The sequence below is a fragment of the Pezoporus flaviventris genome, unplaced genomic scaffold (genome assembly GCF_033815535.1).
Source record: "Pezoporus flaviventris isolate CSIRO_AGI_PZ_B2104156 unplaced genomic scaffold, CSIRO_AGI_Pfla_v1 ptg000007l, whole genome shotgun sequence".
NCBI lineage: Eukaryota > Metazoa > Chordata > Aves > Psittaciformes > Psittacidae > Pezoporus > Pezoporus flaviventris.
The window spans coordinates 86,581,536-86,606,763 of record NW_026892555.1 but is presented as its reverse complement, the minus strand read 5'-3'; the positions used below and the strand labels follow the sequence as shown (position 1 = coordinate 86,606,763).

Here is a 25,228-nt window from a genome sequence, read left to right as displayed (position 1 = left end):
ACAAATGTTCTATTAAAGGCTTTAGCATATGTTACATGTGTATAGTTTCTGCAAGTGACATACTTATCGGTTACCACTTACTGACAAGCGAACAGTCATGCAGGGCTTTAACACAAGATGAAATACCATATAATATCTATGTCGAGTACTGCATATTGCTCTATGGACACCTTTCACTCTCTGGGTATCTTCTGGCTGTACCAAAATGAGAGGCATCAGTTCTATATCCTTCTGTTGAGTCAGACTACTGACCTGTGGGCTGTTCACCTCCAGATCTTTAAAAAAACAGATCCTCACATCTTTGGCAGACACCTGGACCCTACAGGGTGAAACCTTAGGCATGTTGACACTTTTGGGCAGCTGGACTTAACTGATCAGCCTTGGAGACCGGCACTAACAGCTGAAATATACAAGGCTAAAAACCCTGGACAAGATTGATGAATTCCGCTCCTAACTGTGATGAATAGCTGCCTGCCTAACCATGTGTGAGCCCAGCCTGTTGTGTTGTGGGGGTGGCAGGAAGGGTGCCTACAGGGTGGATGGAAGGGGGTCTATGGGGCGCAGCCCTGGAGAGGGTGGCCAAGGGCCGCTTCCATCTGGAAGCCTGTGGCGCTGGGACCACAGGTGCTTGGGCTGCACAAGCAGCAACATGTGAGGGTGCAGCCCGGAGAGCTTCATTTTCAGCTGACTAACCTCTTTCCTTGGCAAGAAGCAACATTTCCTTGTATTTTTGAAAAGACAGAGAGAATACATGAGAGAGAGAGAGCTATTTTCCTCCTCAGCATATATTCTGAAGCCTGGGAGAAGGCCCCAAAAACCTGTATGCATGTGTACTCATCTGGTAGGACAAGAGCATTTTCTCTTGTCGTGGAAACGAGGAGCTTCATGCTTTTGATCAGACATTCGAGCAGTGGGGTTTCACCACGTTTTTGCTACTTTTCTGGAGGAGATGCATAGGAAGAATGCCCACTCTACTCCTTCCTCCCTGCTCCTCCTAGCTCATCTTTGATCTCAGGGAAACACTTAGAGAAGCAGTCCCAGCAGCCATCCTGCTGTCTTTGCCTATCTAGGGTCATCAGTAACAGCTTTTGCTTAAAACTTGAGGATTTATGATCTTTTTTTTTTCAGCACATAAGAGGCATAATGTAATCGGTGTCCTCCCAGATCCTCAGTCCTCCAAGTCTTTTCACCTAGTGTGAGAAGGATTTTACTGGTTTTCCGGTCTCTCTTAACCAAATGCATAGAACAAATTTAACGCTGCTTCTCAGACAGTTAAATTGGATTTGTCCAGATGGACACTCAGGCCTCCTTTATAGGTGGGATTAATTTTATTAAAATATAATCCTCCCATGCTCGCATTATCCCCTTCAGACATTCTCTTTTAATCTTTTGCAAAGTAGCATTAAAACAGTTTCTGGCATTCATTAAGAATTATACTAAAATGCAGACACACCTTTTTAGGCTGCAACTGCTGAGAAAAAGCAAAACTGGGATTTCCTTTTCTTGGGGGCCCTCTCTAAGCCAATTAGATAGGAACAAGGAAGATGCAGTTGTACCAGTCCCATCAACATGACAACCACAGGGGCATGAAGTAACTCGGTAACCACTCAACTGCTTTCCTTCTGGGACAGAGATGCAGTTTATTTTGTGCCTCCCAATCCTGGAAATCAACACATGTTGCTCCATTGCCCTGCTTTGAAGGAAGGTCTACAGAGCTTTCTGTGATTTTCCATTTCAGCCCTATGCAGCACAAGGCCTATGCACCACTTAAATCCTCATCAAAATAGGGCTTAGGTAATACCCTTGGCAGAAGGGCAAGTTCCACCCACATTCCTCTGTGCTCATCTGGGCTGGAGAACCAGAACTGAAAAGCTGTGTGTGTGTCAAGTTTTTTTACTGCTTGCAACTAAATACTTACTGTGCACCTATTTCAGCTTTGTTTCTGGCTGTGCTTTCTGTAATAATAGAAACTGCTCAAGTAAAAGCAGTTTATTTACAATCCCAAGATCAAGTAGCAAGAACAAAAATGAGAAATCTTTGCCATTCATTAATCTTGAACTTGGAACGAGCAAAGAGAGACTTCTCAATTACATTATTCGCCCCAAAAGGGAATCTCAAGTTTCCAAAACCCTGTCAGTCAGTTATGAAACATACGCATGTTGCAAAAAAGCAAATAAATCTCCTTTGACCGGTCTCCTGATTTCTGGCAAAGCCCTACAACGTACATGCTTTACTGTTAATGGTTGCACATTAAAGTCCACCTATAAGTGAGAAATAAAGGAGAATTATATATGTATATATACGTATGTAGTAAAATAAAAGGCAGAGGTCTGCTGAAAAGCCAAGTAAAGAAAAACATGAGAACAAAGAGAAAAGCAGCATGTTTGGAATTATTAATTTTTAACTAAAACACAAAACCTCAGCAATAGTATTATACATTTCAAAATATAATAATCCTTGAAGAAAAGAAGGTCCTTGATCTGTTTTTGTAAAAATCGTACTGCCTAATATTGTAGGATCTCTGATATTGATACACCTAAATGATTTGTGGGAAACAGAAGCACACTTTTAGTACATTTTCTTACAACCCACTAATAGCTAGCTAAAAAAGGTAGTCACAAATATCTAGGAGATCTGAGGAAGAGCAGGGAAAAGACACTGGAAAGAGGAAATGATAAAAAAGAGAGGGCGCAGCAGCAGAGTCTGAGCATAGAGAGAAGGGTCCATGGCATTATCATTGATGAAGTGGAATTATCAGTGCAGTTAAATCATAGTATCTTCTCATGTAGTTTTAATAAAATTACTTTATACTCTGTAGCGGATGCTTAAGAGATCATTTTTGACACTGGAAAGCTCTTCAGTTAGTTCACTTTCCTAAATCCATCTTTTTGAAGCAAGCATAAGGATCTACTCCTATCTACCAGTATTTGCTTACCTGTTTTCAGCTATCTTATGTGAACTCAAGACTCAAGCCTCGACATGCTATAAGCAACATGTTAGCAGTTTTGGTCTTGGACAGGTAAATGCTAATGTTGGAAGTTAATCTCTGCTCCATCTTCCTTTCATAGAATCATAGAATAGTTAGGGTTGGAAAGGACCTTAAGATCATCGAGTAGGAAAGGACCTTAAGATCATCGAGTTACAACCCCCCTGCCATGGGCAGGGACACCTCACCCAAGGCTTTGTCTAACCTGGCCTTGAACACCTCCAGGGATGGAGCATTCACAACTTCCCTAGGCAACCCATTCCAGTGCCTCACCACCCTCCCAGTAAAGAACTTCCTCCTTATATCCAATCTAAACTTACCCTGTTTAAGTTTGAGCCTGTTACCCCTTGTCCTGTCACTACAGTCCCTAACAAAGAGTCCATTAGCCCAGCATCCTTGCAGGCCCCCTTCAGATACTGGAAGGCTGCTATGAGGTCTCCACGCAGCCTTCTCTTCTCCAGGATGAACAGCCCCAACTTTCTCAGCCTGTCTTCATACAGGAGGTGCTCCAGTCCCCTGATCATCCTCGTGGCCCTCCTCCGGACTTGTTCCAACAGTTCCATGTCCTTTTGATGTTGAAAACACCAGAACTGCACACAATACTCCAAGTGAGGTCTCACAAGAGCAGAGTAGAGGGGCAGGATCACCTCCCTCGACCTGCTGGTCACGCTCCTTTTTGTGCAGCCCAGGACACAGTTGGCTTTCTGGGCTGCCATAACCCATACTGCTCATAGTAAATGTGTTTGTAAAACAAGAGCATCAATCTCTATGACACTGTTCTTGATTGAAGCATAAATCTAATCCTTGTCTCTAGTATCAGTTGTGGATCTGAAGAAAACTGTCCAGCCACCTGCTCATCTTTCTTCACCAATGAGATCGTCCAGACCTAAACTACTACTGCATTGGACCAGCCAATCTAGATATCACTTGCATCATGTAACACAGTTGCAGCCATGCAGCTATTCAGCCTCATTCAGATGAGGACCACAGTAATCTGGTTGGTGCATTATATGGTATTAACTTTACAGGTTTGAACTGAATATTCTTAGTATGTCCAGCTCCTGGCATCTTTAGCCACCGGTATCTTGGACTGCCACAGCTACAGTCTGACCAGAATCTCAGCTAATCATTTAAAATCAGTGCTAGAATTTCCCAAGTCTTTTGCTTTATCACTTCATGTTCTAGAATTAATAGCAAATCTGTAATACAGCAGAAAGGATATTCTAGCTGCCTTTAGAATGTCCTCCCTTTCTGGTTTGGTTATATTTACTTTGTCACACCGAATTCCCTGTGTACTGTTATCATTAAATCACATTGCCACCATGTGAGTGCAGCTGGATACCTTTGTATGGCACTATGTTGTCACAGTCATAACTCCAAGCCACCAGTTTAGCAATTGAAGGGCAAGTATCTCCAGGGCTGATGGTATAACAAAGTTCTTGCAGGTAGGCCCTGTCAAATCTTGCCATAGAGTTTGAAAATTTACATTTTGTATTTGCCTACTCCCATGTCTCTCTTGGATGCTATTACAACTGTGCAAGCAGAAGCAGAATTGGACAGGGCAGAGCCTCTGCATTTTGGAATTCTGGCACAAATTTAAGTTGGTTTTTCTTTGTATACTCAGGTGCTGCCTTGCCACGATGAACTGAGAACGCTAAAGAAATTTCTTATAATGCATGCTAGTCCCATTCATCAAAGGGTCCAAAGAGGTTGCCTTTTGTTCCAGCAACCTTTACTGCTAAAAATCTGTTTCATCCTGATAGCAAAAACCTACTTTACCTTACTGTTTTTTGCAAAGACTTACCAGTTTTCTTTACATCACTTGCTTGTATTTGGAACTTATGTCCATTATATGGAAAATACCTTTCCATTGTGATACATATGTATTATATATACACATTTTTTACAATTTTAAGATACATGTGTGTATATATAGGTATATATATATCTGAGTATCATTCCTACAAAATATAAATCTAATAATCTGATAACTTTAAAGAAATTTCTCACTTATGTTACTTTATACATCCACTGCAAAATGGCTACCTCCCATAACCCCCCACAATGCTTTCCATTTGTCCTACAAAGTTCCCTACACATAACACTTTCATGAGTACTAAACCACCAGACTGGCAAGGAGATGAACACTCCATGGTGAGCTCTATGCTGTGCGCATGCAGACTGTCAAAAATGACTGACTTTGGAGAAGTTCTAGAGTTACTGGAGGGAAAAGGGAAGAAAGAAAATAAGGATGGATAGATGGTGCAATTGCATATGGTCAGAAAACCTGAGAAAACAAGGCTAAAAACAAAGCTAGGGGAATGAAAGATAAACTACTCTATAGGAGAGATGTAGTAGAGATGTAAGAGAAACTACTTAAAATACAAACAGCCAACAACTAGAAACGTCATGGCAAATGGTAAGACGTTTAACATTATCATAAACAGAGAACTTTTACTGCAGGCTAATCTGCAGGTGTTTAATTTTATTAAGAGGACAAGGGATGGACAGATAAGGCTTTAGAAATAAAAATTGCATTTTTGCATCTCTGCTGGTGAGGAAATGGGTGATATTTCTGATCTGCTGTTACGTTTTTAAAGGCAATAAACTCATGATATTAAAGATAGTGATTTCTAGCAATCCTGTTGATCAGAATAACTAAAAGAAGTTGGAAAACAGCAAGTCCCCAGAAGCAGTACTATTCATGCCACTAATTTGAAGGAAATTAGAGAAAAAGCAAATTAAATAATTAGATCTAATTACCAAATCTTATAAAAAACTGTGAAACAAAAAAACATTTCAAATGTATATATTTTTCCTATTTGTAATGACTTTCTCGACCAGCTTTAGATATTGTTATAACTGGCTCTAAGCAAGAGATGAACTGCACCTGCAGGAACAGAATGGTCCCAGACTATTTATAGGTGTCTGTTTGCACCTAAGCCTGTGCTTCCCAGTGAAGGATGTTGATGCCAGACCAATCCTATGGGCTGGAAAGGTATCCTGGAGACATACTCCAAGAAAAGGTCATTGACTTTTCTCTATCCTCTCCTCTCTCCTTCCCTCCCCCGCTCTTTCTCCTCTGTTCTCTTCTCCTCTCCTCTCTTTAATTTCCCCAAATCACCATGTGAGACGTATAACATTTACATCAGAACTCATAGCAACCTTCCAGTATCTGAAGGGGGCCTACAAGGATGCTGGGCTAATGGGCTCTTCATTAGGGACTGTAGTGACAGGACAAGGGGTGACGTGTTAAAATTTAAACAGGGGAAGTTTAGATTGGATATAAGGAGAAAGTTCTTTCCTGTTAGGGTGGTGAGGCACTGGAATGGGTTGCCCAAGGAAGCTGTGAATGCTCCATCCCTGGCGGTGTTCAAGGCCAGGTTAGACAAAGCCTTGGGTGACATGGTTTAGTGGAAGGTGTCCCTGCCCATGGCAGGGGGGTTGAAACTCGATGATCTTAAGGACCTTTCCAACCCTAACTATTCTATGATTCCACTCTAAGTCAATGGGAGGTAGCCAAAATCTGTGGTTTTAGCTGCAGTATGTTGATGGTGGATGGCTAGCTCTTTCTCTTCATCCTTCCCTGTGCCTTGAGTTGTACTAAGTTTGGGGATGCACCACAGTGATAGAACCAGCATCCAGCATCCAGGAACAAAGATGTGCTTCCTGTGGAACTAGAGTCTGACTGGCTAGAGGCAGCTAAAGGACTCAGCTTTTAACAACTGTGAGACAGAAATATGACTTTCTCAGAGCTTCTCTATTGAGTTGGAGTACGAGGTAGAAATACTGATGAGGCGCATCAGGAAAAACATGAGTTTTCCGTGGGCTGAACTAAAAGAGTAGGGGAATGAAAGGGTATTTTGCTGGAAGCTGAGGTGCAGAATTTGAAGAAAAGGTTTGCAGGGGGGAGTCTGTTTTACTGGAGGCTGAGGTGCAATTTGTTTTTAAGAACAGGGAGTGGGTAGCATAGTTTATTAGGTTGCCAAAGACAGTGGCAGAAAGACAGTCCTGATCTAAAAAGATTTGAGAGCTACTGTTTTGGACAGTCATATTAAATATTTTGGGTTTACTTACTTTGGGGAAGTGACACTGAACTACTGTAAACAGTATCTCATATTGCAAATAAAGAAACAGGTTCAGCGAAAGACACAAGGTGGTTTGGCTGATTCGTTCTTGAGACCCTTACTGCAGACAAGAAAAAAAGGAAGAGTTTTTGAGACAAACGACTAGCCTACAATAAGAATTACTTGGATTCAGTTCTTCAACCTTCATTTACCAGTTTCAGCCTTTTGCCCTGTTTGCCACAGCCTGTGGGTGAGCTAAAGTGTTTGATTTCTCTAGGTCTTCCTTCCTAATGCAATATAATAAGGCTACTGTGAAAATAACTTCTTTATTCATGTTGCAGGGTGGTGAGAAAAAACAATAAAACATGCAATGTAAATTCCAAAGGAAAAGTTGACTGATTGACATGAAACCACATAAACCACTAACATCTTCAATTATGACTGGCTGGTACTGAACATACACTAGCTCATAAAAATAAGTTTATAAAAATATAACACAGTAGTGTCACCAGAATTGCTAAATTTGATGACTATTTCACTGTGATGTGATGTGGAAGATCTCTGTCAGATAATCTAATTGAGATTATTTCAGTGGTATCAGGTTAAGATAGTAGTAGAAGTGTCTCTTATGTTAAGTTTTTTGCTTGGATTCCTGATGTAACATAAAGAAATGGGCTCCTGTCTTGAAGACATTAAATCCTTTCCTGTCCTTCAGTCTATTTTCAGAGCATTTAAAAATAATCCTCAAACCCCAAAGATAACCTGCAAAATCTTTAGTATATTATTGTGAAATATAAAAGGCTATAAAAATAGGAATAACTGGAATTTTAAAAATAAAAACAGAGCTGGAAAAAAAGGACAATAAAGAATATCAGATGTATTGCTACTGAAATAATGACTCTGTCCTGGAATTAGCAAACAATTCACATGAGCTAAACAATTTGTTCCTTGAGCATTGTATCTCTTCTATACTCTATCTCTTGTTTAAAGATTAGCAAATACCTCTTTTTCAGTTCATTAGCTTTTCATTTTCAAGGGGGATAAATTTAGGCAAAGCACTTTGTTTTTCTAGTTCACATGCTAGAAAATCCTCAATATCTGCGTACATTAGGAAGCTTCACTGCTTACATCAAGTCGGTTTAAAACCAATTTAACTGAGTGAAAACTACTACAGGGGTACTTTATTTCAGTCAGGTATATCCCAGTTTTAAGTGGTTTAAAATAAACTGAAACAACAGGAGCTTAAAATAGTATTTACACAAACGCTATATTACCTTAATTTAAATTGGAGTCACTTGCCATGTTCTCCCTAAAACATTGCTTTATTTCTTAGGGTAAGCCTGACTATGTTAAGCAATAGAACTGTTCAATTTAATGAATTGCCACCCTTCAACTGGAGGTTACTGCCTGTTTAGTTGAAATGTAATAACTGCAGTGAATGCCCTACCACAAACATGAAACAGAAACGACTAAATGAAATCACATGTTTGATGGGGACATGACTTCTACCTGAAGGCTTTCCCCTAGTCCTACTATAAGAGCAAGGCAACATGAAGAAATTGATTTTCAATTTAAAGCTATGGATAGATCATGGCCAATTACTAGTAATAGACTATTCCATAAGGAGATGAACCAGGGAAATCTGCTTTCTTATGCAGCTGCATCCTATGTGCCCTTTAAGAAATAAGGACAAAATCCCAGCTCCCTTATATGACTCTCACAGTATCCATAGCTTTCTCCTATACCTCTCAATCAGATAAGAAGAAACAGCACAGGCAGTGGCTGAATTGTAGTTCCATGTGTGGAGATATAGGTTAGATGTGATGTACACAACAGCTGCAGAGTCAGGACAAGCAGGATAGGTAACTGTTGGGATCACGCTGTAGCATTACCCTGAAGGTGCAGTAAGGAGAGAATAGGAATGCCAGTTTGATTCTCTCTGCTCATTTGACAATTTTCAGGAAATTTCAGTAACTTTATAACTACAAATGCTCTTAGTGACTGTCTAATCTGATTGAGAAAATAACTGTGAAATGAAAGACACCTCAGCTATATAAGCTTTACTTCCTTAGGCAGAGGAATACTTAGCACCAGTTTCACATTCATGTTTCGGTATTTCAAACACTGCTATATATGGCTATCCTGAAGTTTTTGCAGGTAAGCACACTGAGGAATGGACATTATGGTTCTTGCCAAACACTGCTCAGTTAGCTAAGGCAAGCCTGTGAGGACAAAATGTCACTTCCAGTCTCGTACCCTAACCACTGGATAGTGCTGTTCTTTGGCATTCACTTCCCTGGAGACATCAATGAGCTCACTTTCACTGGGGAGATGGAAAGGCTGGTCACAGCAGCTTGCTTGTATTTTCATTCTAGTTAGCAACTTAACATGACGAATGGGTTTCCAATTTCCAGTTGTCTTAGCTGCGGCAACAATGGAAGCGCTGACCTGAGAATAAAATGCCAAGAAAATGCCCAGTCACAGAACAAGGCCCTTCTGGGAGACCAAACTTTACATCAATATTTGAATTTATCAGAAGCTGAAAACCTGCTTTTTTTCAGAAATTTAAAAACATTTCTGTTCTTGGTTCGCAAATATTTGAAATGGACTTATTTTGCATTTTGCAGTTTTCTAAGCATTTTTAATCGAAAATCATGGAAAAACTTACCAAAAGCTTTCAAGTCTTGTAAACGCTAATGAACTATTATGTTTCCAGAATGGCTTGGGAATTAAATTAAAGATGCCATGGCGAGAAAGTGATTTGTTTTGCCAGTATTGATAAGAGGAGCTTGAAAAGGCAGTTTTTGACAAATCTTGTCATTATTCCATTAGAGGCTTTAATGAGCATCTTGAAGTAATAGGAGACACACAAGAACTTTCCTACTGTTTTCATTAATCCAGTCAGAACTGTCACACTAATACTACTCCACATCTTTGCTGCTTTCAATGTCATTGATTAGGGAGGAGGTTTTGCAGACCTGGCTGTAACCATCCTCACCAGGATGAAGAGTTATACTTTAAGATGGCTTTGATCATTCCTTCAGTTACTCCTTTTACTCATGACCTTTTACCATTCCTATTCAAGAGCACTTCAGCAAGACTTCTGGGAAAGAATGAGCAATGCCCTGAGCTACAATGGCGGCAATATGCTGACAGCACCCAGCTCTGCGACTCAAGGCTGGCTTGTTCCCAGTTGTTCTACTATCTGTAGGAAACTGGAAGCCTGCTGAATGAAAGGCAGATGGTGTGATGGACAACCTATGATCTCTATCAGCAAGTTACACAATGTAGACTAGTAGATCTTTTCAGTACACGACAAAACAAATTGTGCTTTCACTATCACCAAATTAATTCTTGGTTTTAGTGCTTGCAGACGTCGAAACTGAAAATGGTTTGCTATTCCTATGTAAAATATTGGAAAACAGTTATGCTCTGAGTCTGATTTTACACCCTCTTTCTTCATTTTTGCAGAGCATTATTAGCTCAAGGCAAAAAGGCTCCAGTAAGTACAGTGAAGAATATACAAGGATTTATTTTCATAGTTTAACATTAGGTTAGAGATATATACAAAAATAGCAAAGGAAAATAGAAATTAATTTTAAAAATAAAGTTAAAATGAATTAACTGAAACTAAACCCACCCACATTTATTATTCAGTAAACTAAAGAAAAAAAAAGTTTCTGAAATAAACCAAACCCAGAATCACTGTCCATGAAATGAGTGGAATTGTAGGATAAGACACTAGTTATTTTGAATAATGTGGTTTAAATGTATTCCTTTGTACATAAAGTAGTTTATCTTCTACTCCAAATATTAGCCTTGGTGAGGTGAGGAACCCTTAGCATCAAATCCACTGTCTTATATTCATTGCCTGAAAAAGTACAGCTGCGTCTTTAATCTATACACTCCCTGGATTACTTTGCTTTTATTACCTGAAAAAAAAAGCTCATTACCTTATATTTCCTCTGTGAGAATTTCTAGAATCTCTATTCTCCCAGTCTGCACATTTTGAGAATAAATAAAGTGCTGGGTCATTAGACCTCATACTTGACGATGCACTTGAGTAGGCTGAGGTGGTTTTAATAGCGAGTTTGGAGGGAATACATTTCTACTCTCCCACCAAAACTGCCTAATGAAATGTCTGTTGCCTTTTCTTCAATCATCAGTGTCAAAGTTGCATACAACCTTGATTTTCAACACACCACAAGTGGGGTGCATTAGTACAGAGACATGTTTGCAGTGAGACAAGGCTACTCCTAACAGGCTTGGTTCATGCCGTAATGGGAAGTACATGCTGCTCTGTGGTCTTGGGGGCAGACTGTATTTCTCATCAGCATAGAGAGCTTACATCATTTTTCAGAGTTGCAGGGGCTGTGACAGCATTTGTTTACCTAACTGATTCCTGTGACAGGTACAGTGCAGCATGTGGGAACCAGGAGATGAATGGGATAGTTTTCTTTCAGCCTTTTACTCAGGGGCCAGTGCTGGCTGCCTCTGGTTTCCGGATGGGGTGTGCCTTCAACTGCTGTTTCTCTGGTTGCCAGGAGGGACTGAAAAGATAACTGAAATGGCAGAGCATTCCAAGCCCTCATTCAGCCTACGGTTGCTAGGTGGCTTTGGTTCCCAGATTGGGTGTCTCCTCTGTTTCTGTGGCTCCCAGAAGGGACAATGAAGATGGATGACATGGCAAAGTGCTTTATAGCTTTCATTCAGGCTCCAGTGTCTTCCCTGTTCTGGCACAAGACTCCCCAATATCTGAGGAAAAGGATGAAAATGCCTAGTGTGTCAAACTGCTGTATATTAAAGAAGTTATGAGGGCAAGATTTCTTATAAATGTTGGGTTGTTGTTTTTTTTTTTCCATATGCAGAGACATGCTTGCACATCATCAGCCTCCAAGAGCTGGTCCCAAGGTGTTGTTATTTAGGTGAAGGGTTTAAGTATCTGTTGTCACTGCCTTTCCGGACTGAAGAAGGGAATTAGCTTAGAAAAGAACGGTTTAGAGGTGAATAAGCAGACAGGGAGGGAGATAGAGAGATCTGTTGCTGTGGGAAGACATCACCACGGTAACTGATTCATGGACATCCCAACCTTCTCAGCAACAGCAGAGCTTTCCAAAGGCACCTAACTATAAGTAAAGCAGGTCTTGGAGCCATGGCTCCAGTCTTTTCAAACAGCTATTTTGTTTGCGCCTAAAGCCAACTGCAGGGAAGACAAAGAAGCAAGACTTCAAGTCTCTCCACATTCTCTTTTCCTATTCCTGGTATAAGACACCCAAGGGCACCAGGAAACTTTAGAGCACGGCTGTGAAGCTTCCTTGTGTTGTGCACCTTCAAATTAATCAGTAGAGAACAGCTAATGGCTAAGAATTAGACTACTTCCTCTTACAAGGAGAAAAGTATTTCTTCATGTGTGTTGTATGTATGTTTGTACATAGACTTACACACATTTGTACACTGTGGAATTAATACTGGTTTGGTTTATCACAGTTTTATTCTTTATTTATTTTTACTGACAAAAAATTGTCACTTCTAATCGCCAGTTTTAGCTAAAGACACAGTGGACAGAAGTCTGAGGACAGACATTCTGCTTGTCCCTGCTACCATGCACTACCTTGCACTGCACGCTCACTTGTGGTGGGGTACCTGATGCCACCTGGCAAAAAAAAACAAACAAAAACATTGGAGAAGAAGAAATGCTATGTTTAACTGGAATAAATTTCAAATCTAGATCACCTTGCAGCTCCAGAAACAGTTATAAAGGCATAACTTAGAAGGCAACTGGGGCTGCTCAAGATGGCTCCTGTGGCCCAAAGAAACACAATGTGCATCAGCTATAACCTTTTCTGTGCTGAACTAGGTAAGGATACTCACATTGTATGACTTTAGCATCTTAGTTTACAAGCATTTGTGTGTCAGCGATGCTCCCAAAAGAGGATGAGTGAATGGCCAGCAGGGGCATTTCCCCATTTTGGCCAGTGGTAGTCACTGCTTTGGTGAAAGATGTGCTGTGAAACTCAGCTTTCAATGTAGAAGGGTGCATAAAGAGATTTTTTTTTGTCAGGGCAGGGATTATCTTTATAATGTGTGTGTAATATACTGGCGCAGGAAGGGTGGGGTCTTCCTCTGATAGAAATGGCAAGAAGAACAGAACACCTCAGGAAATCTCACACTCAGCAAGAGGAGCTTAATCTCATTAAAGGGACAGGAGGTTGATACACTGTGTAAGCTGATTAACATTTACGCACAGAACACCACTACTTTTTGAGAGATTTTGAAAACAGATGCCTATTTTTAGTGCAAAGAAGCTGAAAAAAACCACCAAATACATTCTATTAAAAAAAAAACAAACACAAAACCCACAAACCCAACAATAACAGGTGTAATCAAAACCTTCTTTACACTACCACAAAAGAGTTATCCAGTAATTCAAAAGACAGAGCTCCCTGTTCGCTTTTGCACACTGATTTCTTTTCTTTCTATACATTTCTCATAGATGGAGTGGTTTAACAGAGTAGAAACCAAAAAGATAAACAGTCAAAAGACTTCAGACATGCTTAATTGAAACTTAATTTAATGCTTATGAAAGGCACTGGATTAGCAACATGAGAAATTGAATTATCCAGAACAAGAACTTTCTGTGCAGTACCAATGACATCTTTTCATCTGATCCCATGAACAGGCCTCCACAAGGAACAACAGAAAATGTGCAGATGAGAAGTACTGTTTTATCCTTCCCTGATACAATAGCAGCTGCTATTTTTTGTTTACTTGCGGCTGAAGGGAAGGAGCTGGTGTTGGTAACATCTGCTTACTAGGACCTGTAGGATTGAAACTCCTAGATTATTTCATATTGGGAAATAATTCATATTGGGAAACTCCTAGATTATTTCCTAGATTGAAACTAGGATTGAAACCCCTAGATTATTTCATATTGGGATATAGAACATCATCAGATCAACTGGAGCTCTTAAGGGCACCTGTTACTGATTTATGGTGGGTTTCAGTTGGTGATCTATAATGTAAAGTACCTAGCTCCCATTTTCAGCTTTCTTAGCAGTTTATAGACTATTTTTTTGCCAAATTAACATTTGTTCCTGATATAGAAAACTACCCACAGTTAGGATACCCTTCAAATTTTAGAGATGAGATCATCTATTTTCTCACACACATACATGATCATATAGTCAACCCAACAGTTTTTAAAGGTATCTTTAAAGACTTTTTAATGGGCAGCACTGGCTCTTCTGAGGCTAGTTGTGCACTTCAAAAGGGGGAGTTAGGGCATGGTCAGACAAGCTCTGGCAAAACTAGCTTTTGCTTTTGCAGGTTAAGAAATTACTGCCCCCAGCTCTCTGCTCAGTGTCTCTTCTCGAAGTTACTAACTCTACATGGGGTTTTGTAGGAAATTGGCTGAGACATGCAAATCCATTCCCGTCTGCTGACTTTGTTATGTGCACACGAATCACCAGGAGAGGCCTAGTGCAGCTTCAATCAAAGCTGCCATTTTTCTTGTGAACAGGGAGAAATGTGAAGCTTGGCCACTGCAGGGCTTGTGGAGAAAGACAAATTAATTAGGACACAAGGACACAATTAGGTACCAGGGAAACCTTTGTCAACGTGAGCAAAAGTCATGCCTACATTGGCTTCCATATGTCCACCTCTTTTGCCATAAAGACCTATGACTATAGACCGTATTTATTTTTTTTTACCAGATTCTCTGTTCTTACCTTTTAGCAGTTTCTGCAAAGTGGGGATGCTTGTTGCTCTCACCTGCATCCCTTCTAACCTTGGGTGGTACATGCAGCTAACCCCTGATAGTGTCCTACTTTAGGAAAATCCAAAGGCCAGAGCTGATATCACCTTTATGATTGCTGTTTGAGGTCCTCAACAAAACATCAAAGCAAGAAGGATCTCTAAAAAATTCCAACACTGAGGGCATATAAATGGGACAAACTCAGAGTTTATTTCCTACTTTATGGGCAAGGATAATTTGCACGTAAATGACTGGGCTTTTGTTTTTAATGAATTTGAAGCATTGTACATGATCTAGGCCAGGTAGACAAGCAGAATAGTGTGTTAGGAGTGAGATCTGTCACTCAGCCTACTGAAGCACGCTAACGATCCAGGTAGGTAATTAAATTGTTTATCTTAATCAGGAAAGGCTTGTGAGGCTTAGAGAATTTCCTTCTATTTTATAGTCAACATATAAAATTTTCTCTAATGGGAGTGAAGTTTATGAGGGGAAAAATATTTCCTCTGTGTAAGGATATTTGTGAGAGGAATTTCAATTGAGGGCACTTCATTAGCAACAGGATCTCTAAGCATTCCTTTCTGTTGTGTTTTAACATGTATGAAGGTACTTTTAAATAAAAATAACTGAAAATATTAATAGATATATATGATTGATTTGCTGAAATATGTAAGTAAAACCTCAAACATGCTTAAGGCTCATGCTTCAAGCTTGCCTGCTTTCAAATGTTCCACAGAGTCAAATTAACTACTGTGGTTTGCTGTCAATGCCTGGCAGCAGGCATATTGCTCAGTAGATCCAAATATGACTTCTCAAATTGTTATTTAATCCATAAGGAAAAGAGTGATTGTCACATCTTGATACATTTAGTATTGGGAGATTGATAAAAGTTCACTCTGCGGCTCTTAGAAATAATAGGATGTTATTGACTCAAGTAAGTGTCATGCAGGCTGTGCTATTGCTGCTGTAAATTAGAATTACAACCTGTATGATGACAGGTCCATGGTGCAATTGTCTCTCTAGTCTTGGGTTGTCTTTATTAAGTTGCCTTCCTGGAAAGGTATGCATATTATGAATATTTCTGTTCCTTGCACTTTATATATGGATAAAGTACATACCAACACTGTCTAAGAGGCTCTAGGATCCATAAAGACCTAAAATACATGTTGGATTCTAGTTTTATTAGATTTGCAACACATTTTGAATAATTATTTATAAAATGGTAATAACTTTTTCAATGTTGACATTTTTGTGATTTTTTTTTTTATTTCAATTGTTAAAAAAGTTAATAATATGATACTTTCCTTCTTTTACTAAGAAAAGAAATTCTAAGATATTGTACTTTCTGTCTCAGTCTGTAGAAGTGCTTCTTCGTATAATAACTTAGATCCAGTTGGCCAATTTCATTAACTTTTGCAAGGGATGGATGTTTGATAGATATTAAATTCCTACAAAGTTTATAAAAAGATTTAACCAAGTATAAAAGATAGAACCTTGTGACAGACACTCTTTAAATCCCCCTGTCAGAAAAGGTGTGAGCTCAGACCTCGGTAGACTAGACAGAACACCCACGCAAGATCAATCTTTCAATACAAATCCAAAGAAAACCTCATTTGTGTCTGCTGTTCACAGAGCTACCAGTTGGTTGATCAGCCTTTGCTCTGATCAAATCTCCCTCTTTCATGATGCTTTAAAACAGCTAGTCCAATAATATGACTGAGAAAATTTAACGTTTCACTGCTATGAAAATTGGCAGTCCTGCTCCTTCCCTTCCCATGCCCCTGTTTCTGTTCATCCTGTCATGTCCTTGTGTTGGGGTGGTTCAGCTCACTGGCCTTAGAGAAAAATAATTTGCTTCTCTGGTATTTTTCCTGACTTACTGAGTGGAATTAGTTCAGTACATGTCTTACAAGTGCCAGGACTTGCACAAGGGAGTGGTGAGTGTGTGTTAACAGCAGCAGGTAACAGCAGTGAGCTGCTAGACTGACTCCAGTTGATGGCGAATTTTATTTTAAGGTTAGTCTACCTGTGCCACAGATTATCCACACATGAGGATAATTGCCAGGTTTAATTTCGTTCACTGACATTGTATCTTTTGTTAATTTGACTTAGCTGTTCTAGGACTTTCTGTTTCAACATGAGACTTTTGCAGCTGATAAAAGAGCAGGCCACAGAAGACGCACAGAAAAGAGATTTTGTCTAGATAAAAGATACAATATTGGAAATTCAGGAAGTGAAAAATCATACCACTACCACCTTTTTGGGGGTTCCACAGAGAGGGCAATCTGGTGCATTTAGCTAGACCAAGGAGACAGCCAGTGTCATCTCTCTTTCTTACCTATCCACATCGCTCACCTGCCACAAACCACAGCACCAAAGATGCATTCACTGACCCCACTGGCAGTCAGTGTTATAACGCATGCCAAACGTGAGCCCTATTTAAGGCAAGGAAACTGGCACGACCCCACATCCTGCCTTGCTGCTCCTGTGAATAGGGATAGCAACAGAAGTGCTGCTGTTCTGGTCAGAGCTGGAAGTCAGTACAGCTGCCATTTGTTACTCAGGATCAAGACTCCAGCAGGCAGTTAGATCTGGACTTTGTTCCGTGAGAGTTATTACACTGGAGATGTGTCTGTTCCAATTCTGGAAATGATCCTATTGTGAATGATAGGCAATACTAATACTATGATGGAAAGACATTTCTTAGAAATGGAAAGAAAAGAACAAATGAGGGTGAAAGACCTCCCGCAGTTATATATGTACAGTAATCACAATTGTAAAAGCATAATTTAAAAAAGCCACAGAGTTTTAGCTAATATTTAAAATTCTGACAACAGCTGAAAATGATAAAGATTCTTCTACAGGAAAACTAAATATTTCCAGTATATTCCAGTATTTCCATAAATACTTCCAGTATATTTCAGTACACTCATAGATTATGCTAGTTAGTTAATGCTTGGCTTTGACTTTTATAAAGTAGTGATGGCAGTCCTTTGCTGTCATGAACAAACTGGACTTTAAGTAGTGCTATCAGTTCATTAGTATTTTTAGCCTGGTTTCTTAAGGAAAGAGGTTCACAGGTCCCACATGTGTGTATGCATGTGTGTCCATCTCTTCCTTTCCATGTCCATCTTGAGTTTGTTGATTAATTTCAACCAAACACATCAGAAAAGTGATCTCACAGAAATTAAGACCTTATTTTCAGGAAATCAAGCAAACTGAAAAAGCACTTGATAAGTAAAAGTACAGAAGATGTGTTCAGCTTTACCATATTCCCATCCAGAATCCACATATTGGAGAGAGACGGGATTGCTTCACGCATAGGTAAGTAGAGGTCACACCTTCTTAGTCACTGGAAAATCCAACCATGATGCACAAATGCATGCAGCCCAGGGAGCAAGAAGGAGGAAGTGGAGCTTCGCAACCAGTCAAAAAGTTATGATATCACAGGAATAACTGAAATGGTAGGACAACTCACATGACTGGATGACCTTGATGGATGGCTATGGGCTGTTTCATAAAGACAATCAGGGCAGAGGAGGAGTTGCGCTCTATGTTGAATCTATAGAGTCAATTACAGCAATTCTGGAAGTTCTATCGAGTGCCTCTGGATCAGAGGGGTCATCTTCAAGGGATATCTGAGAGTAAGTATCTGCTACCGACATTCAAACAAAGACAATATGCAAAAAAGCCAATATTTGGGTCACTAGCAAGCTTTGGGTCAAGAGAACCTGGTTCTTATGCCGACTTCGACTATCCAGACATTCGTTGGAAGAACAATACAGCAGCTCACATGACATGCATCCAATTTCCTGGAACGTGTACAGGACTGCTTCCTCATGCAAATGTTAGATGTGCCAGTCATAGATGAGACACCCTGGACTTGCTACTCACAAACCAAGAAACTTGCTTTGTAATGTCTCAGTTAGTGATAGCCTTGGCTGCAGTGATAACAATACTGTGGAGCTTGGGATCCTGCTGAGCACACTGAAGGTTAGTACTAAGACAAAGGTCTTAGATTTTAGAAGAGCAAACTTCAGCTTGCTCAGAGCTCAGTTGGGAGGGACTCCATAGGAAGCTTCCACAGAGGATAAAGGAGCTGCTGAGTGCTGGGACTTTTTCAGGAACTCTCACCTGGAAGCACCAAAACGGTTCATCCCCTTTAAAGGTAAGGGAAGCAGGTGGAGCAAGAGACCCCTTTGGCGTAACTGCAAGCTCCTCAGTCTGCTCAAAACCAGAAACGAAAAGTACCAGACATGGAAAATTAGGTGAGTAACCAATGAGAACTACAAGGGCAATGCCAGGGTGCACAGAATTGCAGTTAGAAAAGCAAAAGCTCAGCCTGAATTCAAATTGGCCAGAGTTGTCAAAAACTACAAGAAAAGTTCTTCAGGTACATAAATAACAAGCAGAAACAGAAGGAAAATACTGTCCTGTGTTAAGCAGGAGAAGGGAATTAGTCACCAACAATGCTGAAAAGGCAGAGGTTCTCAACACTTCCTTCACCTCTGCTTTTACCAGCACTATTGGGCCTTAGGCCTTGGGAACGAAAATCCAAGTTGATGCACACACCCCCATCATCATCAGTGAAGAAGAGCTGGTATGTGAACTGTTACAGGAGCTTGACCCCTACAGATTGATGTGCCCTGAGGGTGTTAAGAGAGATGGATGGAGCTGTTGGGAGGCCGCTCACCCTAATCTTTGAGAAGTTGTGTAAATCAGGGGGTGCCCTAGAAGACTGGAAGAAAGCAAAAGTCATCCCCATCTACAATACTTGTTCAAAGGAAGAGCCAATGAAATTATAGGCTCATCAGTCTTGCTTTAGTCCTGGGAAGGTTATGGAGCAAATCCTCCTGGAGGCTGTCACAGGTCAGATGAAGCACACAACTGGTAACAGCCAACATGGATTCACCAGGGGCAAATCATGGTTGACAAATCTGATGGTCTTCTATGACAAAATAACCTTCCTAGTGGATGTGGGGTGAGTGGTGGCTATTGTCTACATGGATTTCTCTAAGGCTTTCATACAGTTTCCCACAGCCACATCCTAAAGAAACTGATGCATTATGATCTTGTCTGTGCAGTGGTTGGGGAACTGGATGACTGGCCCCACTCTTTTTCCAAGTGGTGATCTGTCATTAGTTGGATTGGAATAGTCTTCTCAGGGAAGTGGTGGATTCCCCAACATTGGACACTTTTAAGATTCAGCTGGGCAGCATGCTGGGACATCTTGTTTAGACCATGCTTTTGTCAAGAAAGGTTGGACCAGATGACCCTTGAGGTCCCTTACAACCTGGTATTCTATGATTTATGAATCTTCAGGAAACAAGGTGTCTACCACTCACATAACTGGTTGCTAAAGACACTAATCCAGATATTTTGCTTTTCATAGCGTGGCTACTGCAACATTTGCATACAATTTTGTGGTTTGGATTAAACCCTGGTAGGCAGCTAAGCCAGCCCCAGCACACTGTACAATAATATTGTTTCCAATTTAGTAATGAAAATGACCATTCCTGTCATAGCTATTTTGGTTGCTGAAGACTATGACTGTCTAAATGAAGCAGCATTCAAGACAGCTACACCATACTGCAGGGAACATATGAACGTACATGCCCTATGAAAACATAATTTATGCAAAGCAAAGGAAACTTTTGAGGATACAAAACATGGTATGAAAATTGGAGACACATCAGCTGCCTTTGGATGCCAGCACTGCAAATTTTCTCAACTGCACTTTGCAGTTATCAAGCTAGCATTAACAAATATACATTGAAGGCCAGAAGCAAACAAACTGTAGTGGCATGGAGCTCCTGAAGGCTATATTTCCCTGCTAAGAAGCAGTATGAATTGACCCATGTTGCTATGACCAAAATTATTGGCATATTCAAATTAGCTAATTTAACTGTATTTTGGGTTTCTCTATGCTACAGTGTTGTTTACCACATAGACACTCTTGCCTGTGTCCTGGTAAAAAATTGCTAATAGGGTAGTACAACTATTTCAAATATCAGCTTTGTATCTTAACCTTCTTGGATGCGCTGTGCATTTGGGAAGCTGGAAGAGAAATCTAGTAAAGACTTCCAATCTCTAGCAAATCAAGAGTTGTTAACACTCCATGCTACTCTAGGCAAAAGAGGTCATTATATTCATTTTGAAATATAGATCCACTGATTTTTTTTAATCTACAAAAAATAGACGCATCTAAAAAAAGTCTTTCTCTGTTGTTCACAACTAGTTTTAGTTTAATACATTTAAAACTTAAAAACTGCAGACTTAACCACATATATTGATGTCTACTATAAAGAATATGTATTGAATTTAATATTGCCTCAATTAAGTATCTGCATTTCCTCCGTAACTTTTCATTTACACTAATGCATTTATCGATGAAAGTATTTTTCTGTAGATATGCAAAGCAATTTAAAAAATTTTGTTGTGGAGAAACCAACAAGTATTTAGCACCAGTGTGAAGATTTACAGGACAGCATAGTACAACAGAGCCAGGTTTATAAAAATACCAAATTCCTTGTTGTGGAAATATTCCCTGGTACCTAAGCCTGGCTTGAAGCCCCAGCCGCTCCTGACATCTGACAGAGGTTTCACATCTCTTTTCTGCCCCATCAGGAAAAGAGCCTAGTCCTGCTGGGAACTTGGATCAATTTAGCTCATTCTAATGAATCTTTATGGGCATAGAAGAAAGAATATCCCAGTGGTTAGCATGGTAGCCACAGGCTACTTCTGTGATCTTTAACAATTCTGCCTCTAAGTGACTGCTCAAGAATGCAGTAAGTAGTCAGTAGGATTTCCAGAGACACTTACGTGCCTGTTTGCCATAGAGAACAATAGAAATCAGGCACCTGGTGCATTCAAAATCCCTGTGTAGGTGCCTATAGCCGTGTCTAGACTGTAGAGTAGTTGCATTCCAGGGCTCTATGCCTTGTGTGTACAGCTTTCCTTCCCATGGAAACCAAGGCACAGAGTGGGGAGAGGGGGATGCTTCACTCAGAGATTACACTTTGACACAGCTGACTCACTGGGAAGCAGTCCTGCAGCCCTTCCTACATCTTTATGTATCTAAGCAGTTTTAAGGTTCTAAACAAAGAGTCAAAGTGCGTTAAAAATCAAGCTCTTTATTGCTCTGGGACTTGTTTCTCCATCAGTAAGATAGAGACTGCAATTCTTTTCTCATATGGCCATTATAAAGAAAAATACCCCAATGGCTTTGCAGCACTCAGAAGCCATAAAAACACCAACCAAGAAGTGCATGACTCTTGGTCTATGCAGGGTCTGTATTACCAGCCAGGGAAGAGAAGTTAAGGTCGTACTAGTCCTCCTATTCATGTGCTTTGTCCAGCATGTAACTCCTCATTCATAGTGCAGTAATGTTCTTCCCTGTGATGTGAGCAATAGGTACAACCTTCACAGAATGAAATGGTGTCACTAACCGGCTGCTTCTGCATGACTTTTCCATCCCCAGTTGCTATACAAATTCTCACTGAGAACTGCACACAAACATTTGACCTACCTTGGATTTCCATTTCACCAAAATAATGTCCAACTTAATCCCAATAAATTCTATGGCTAAGCTTCACTTTTGCACTGAACTGTGGGAGTTATTTATAGCTATAAATGAGGATGATTTTTGAGAATACTGTCTCTATAGAAACTGGTGGTGGACTAGACCAAGGAGGTTTCTTAAAGGAAATTCCCTGCTCTTTTCCCTTCATAGATGATGCCAGAAAGAGGTTGAATTCCATCCAGGTAGGGAAGGATGTATTTGACATATTTGGTATTATTAATCTCTCTTCCATGAGTAAAAATGTAAACATTTACAATTGACTATTTACTTACATAAAAGTGTTTTTTTTCAATTGTATTTCATCTGCATTCATGCTTTCATTTCACTTACATTCCAAAAAACCAAGGGAAATTCCAGAGCACACACACAAAATTGTATTAAGATGGTGTTAAGGTTGCTGACTCTCATTCCTAAATAACACAAAAACTAAAAGCACAGGAAATCCTGAGTTAAGGCTCTTTCACAAACTTTGGACATAATTTCCTTTTTCATAAATAATACTTCCTTCAGTGCTGGTGGAATCAATTTGTGGCTGGCTGTTCTGGCATCGTGACAAAGATGTGGCAGCAGAATACAGCATTTCTTTTCCACTTATATGTGTGGTATTACCATAAGGCCAAACCTTTTAAAAGCAAGTAGTGATTTTGACTACTTAACGCTGAGATGTCTGAAGTTCTCTGATTTTTGGAGATTGCTGCCAGAAGGAAAACTGGAAATCATTTTAAAAGATTCGAAAATCCTACATGGAGTAGGAATCCCAATAAAAGATATTCTTTCAGGTAATTGCCAGTCATGGTCAAATTGCTTCCTCTATAGAGATTTTAACATCTTTCCCATCCCTAATGATTCACTTTTCTGAAGACATCTCATGAAATCCAAGTATTACAATAAACATCAGCCTTTCCCTGAAGGGAACTCCTGTTGTGAAAAATAATAGTAAACTACATTAGCATGTTTTCTGTAACCAAAAGAGTCTGTGTTGAAGTGGAATCATTAAGAGCCGTTCACCTACTGAGGCGCTGTAAGTTTCTGGGGCGGGTTCCATACTTTGAGGCCTGTCAGTGGATTGCACTTGCTGCTGGGGAAGGAAGCAATAAATGTTTAGATGCTGATAGCAACATTCCTAGCTATTTTAGAGCAGGAAGTTGACAAGCAACATGTAGCTGGAACAGCAAAGAATGTCCTAGTAGTCACTCTGAATTTGCTTACTGCTTGGAACTAGCCTAGACCAGCAAGGACAGTGCTGCAACTCATGTGATATCCACCATTTTGTGTTTTTTCACTCTTATGTGACAAAAATACACCCCAAACCAAAAAACAAACTTTGCACACTCTGACACTGTTAAGGCACCACATAACCTGATAGCAAAGCTATAAATCACACCCATTGCTTCAGCATCTCGAGATGTTTTAAAACATATTGAACGGAATGTTCTAACATCAAATATCATGCGGTTTTCAAGGCTTTCCTTAACAATATAAGCTCATTTATAGAGCAGCAAAACCAACTGATACCAATGAAAATTATATATACACTGAAAATACTCTTGTTCACACAGAGTAATAACTGACTTGATGAACAGTCCATAGTTAAGTTATTCTCATTTTATATTGCAGCTAAGATGATGCAGCAATGCAGCTGAAGGGGTGGAAGAAGTCCTGTACCCCAGTTAGCCTATGGCTAGATACTATCCCTGCTCCCTGCATATTGTACCTAACAACAGTGTACCTGCAAGGTGAGCCAGTTCAACTGGATGATCCTGTGGAATAATAACTCTGAAAAGGAAAAAAAAAGACACAGTTCCTCACTGGGTCAGGCAGCCACATCAGGTCACACTGAAGCTGCACAACTTAGATCTGGTAACAACAGCTGGGGGAGAGAAGGGCAAAGCAAGACCATGCTTTCCAGCAGCTGCCATCAATAAAGGCCCTTAGCTATAGCATAAAAAATTACCCTCCGCCTAACTGGAGAGTATGGTGCAAGCTGGTATAAGGACAGCTGGAATACTTCTCTTCATGTACAAAAGAAAGCAGTGGACCAGACGACAAACAAAACACAGGGCCGGTACCCCCTTATCCGGCATGCTGAAAGCAGGCTGGGGTGGACCACTGAGAAGAGCTGGCAAGGCCCTAATTAAGTCACCAGTAGGATACAGCTGCAACAAGGCCTGAACACCCGAGGGGTTTAAAAATAGTCATTGTCACTTTGCGTTGTCACAAGAAACATATTTCAAATTAGAATGTCAGGAGCCTGCCTTTCCCATCCCATTCAGGAGCTGAACAACTGTATTTTACAGAGTCACCAAAATGCCTGTTTAGTGTAGTTCCACTCATCATAGACCTTTTCAGCAGTTTGGCTTACATGTGACAAAGAAACCGGTTGTGATGTCCACCCTAGACAAAAATGAGCAAGCCTTTGTCATCCCACCTTAGCTACTGTCCTAGAAACCCATTACAGGCCACACCAAGAAATATTCAACTCAAGTGTCATTCTTTTACCTTACTTCAGACATCTACATTAGATGAAATAGACTGTGCTCCACAAGATGCTTACTTCTTTCCCTTGACAGTAAAGGGAACTTAGGAAGACTAGCTCAGGTGTGGCTGTCTGTTTCAGCCAGCCAAAGTTAAATGAAATGTATCTCATCTGAGGAGCTGTCACCTTCTGTCCAGCTGTAGATGATGAAATACATGGTACTATGATTAAAATATTTGGGAGTAAATGTAGTGATTCTCAGAATTAGTTGGTTTTGTTACTTTTGTAACCCCATTCCATTAGTGGATTTCTCTACCTAGTTAACCTCATATCAATCACAATGTGTCAAGGCAAAGACATGTACCTT

The 25,228-nt window shown here is 40.1% G+C and overlaps 1 long non-coding RNA gene across 1 annotated transcript in view; it reads right to left on the bottom strand.

Annotated features, from left to right (window-relative positions):
• Positions 1-24,470, bottom strand: part of LOC133267253 (uncharacterized) — a 70,162-nt gene extending 45,692 nt beyond the window's left edge. The window contains exon 1 of the long non-coding RNA XR_009742689.1: positions 24,340-24,470. This is a non-coding gene — a long non-coding RNA (uncharacterized LOC133267253). The remainder of the gene's footprint in view (positions 1-24,339) is intronic.
• Between the last annotated feature and the right edge of the window lie 758 nt (positions 24,471-25,228).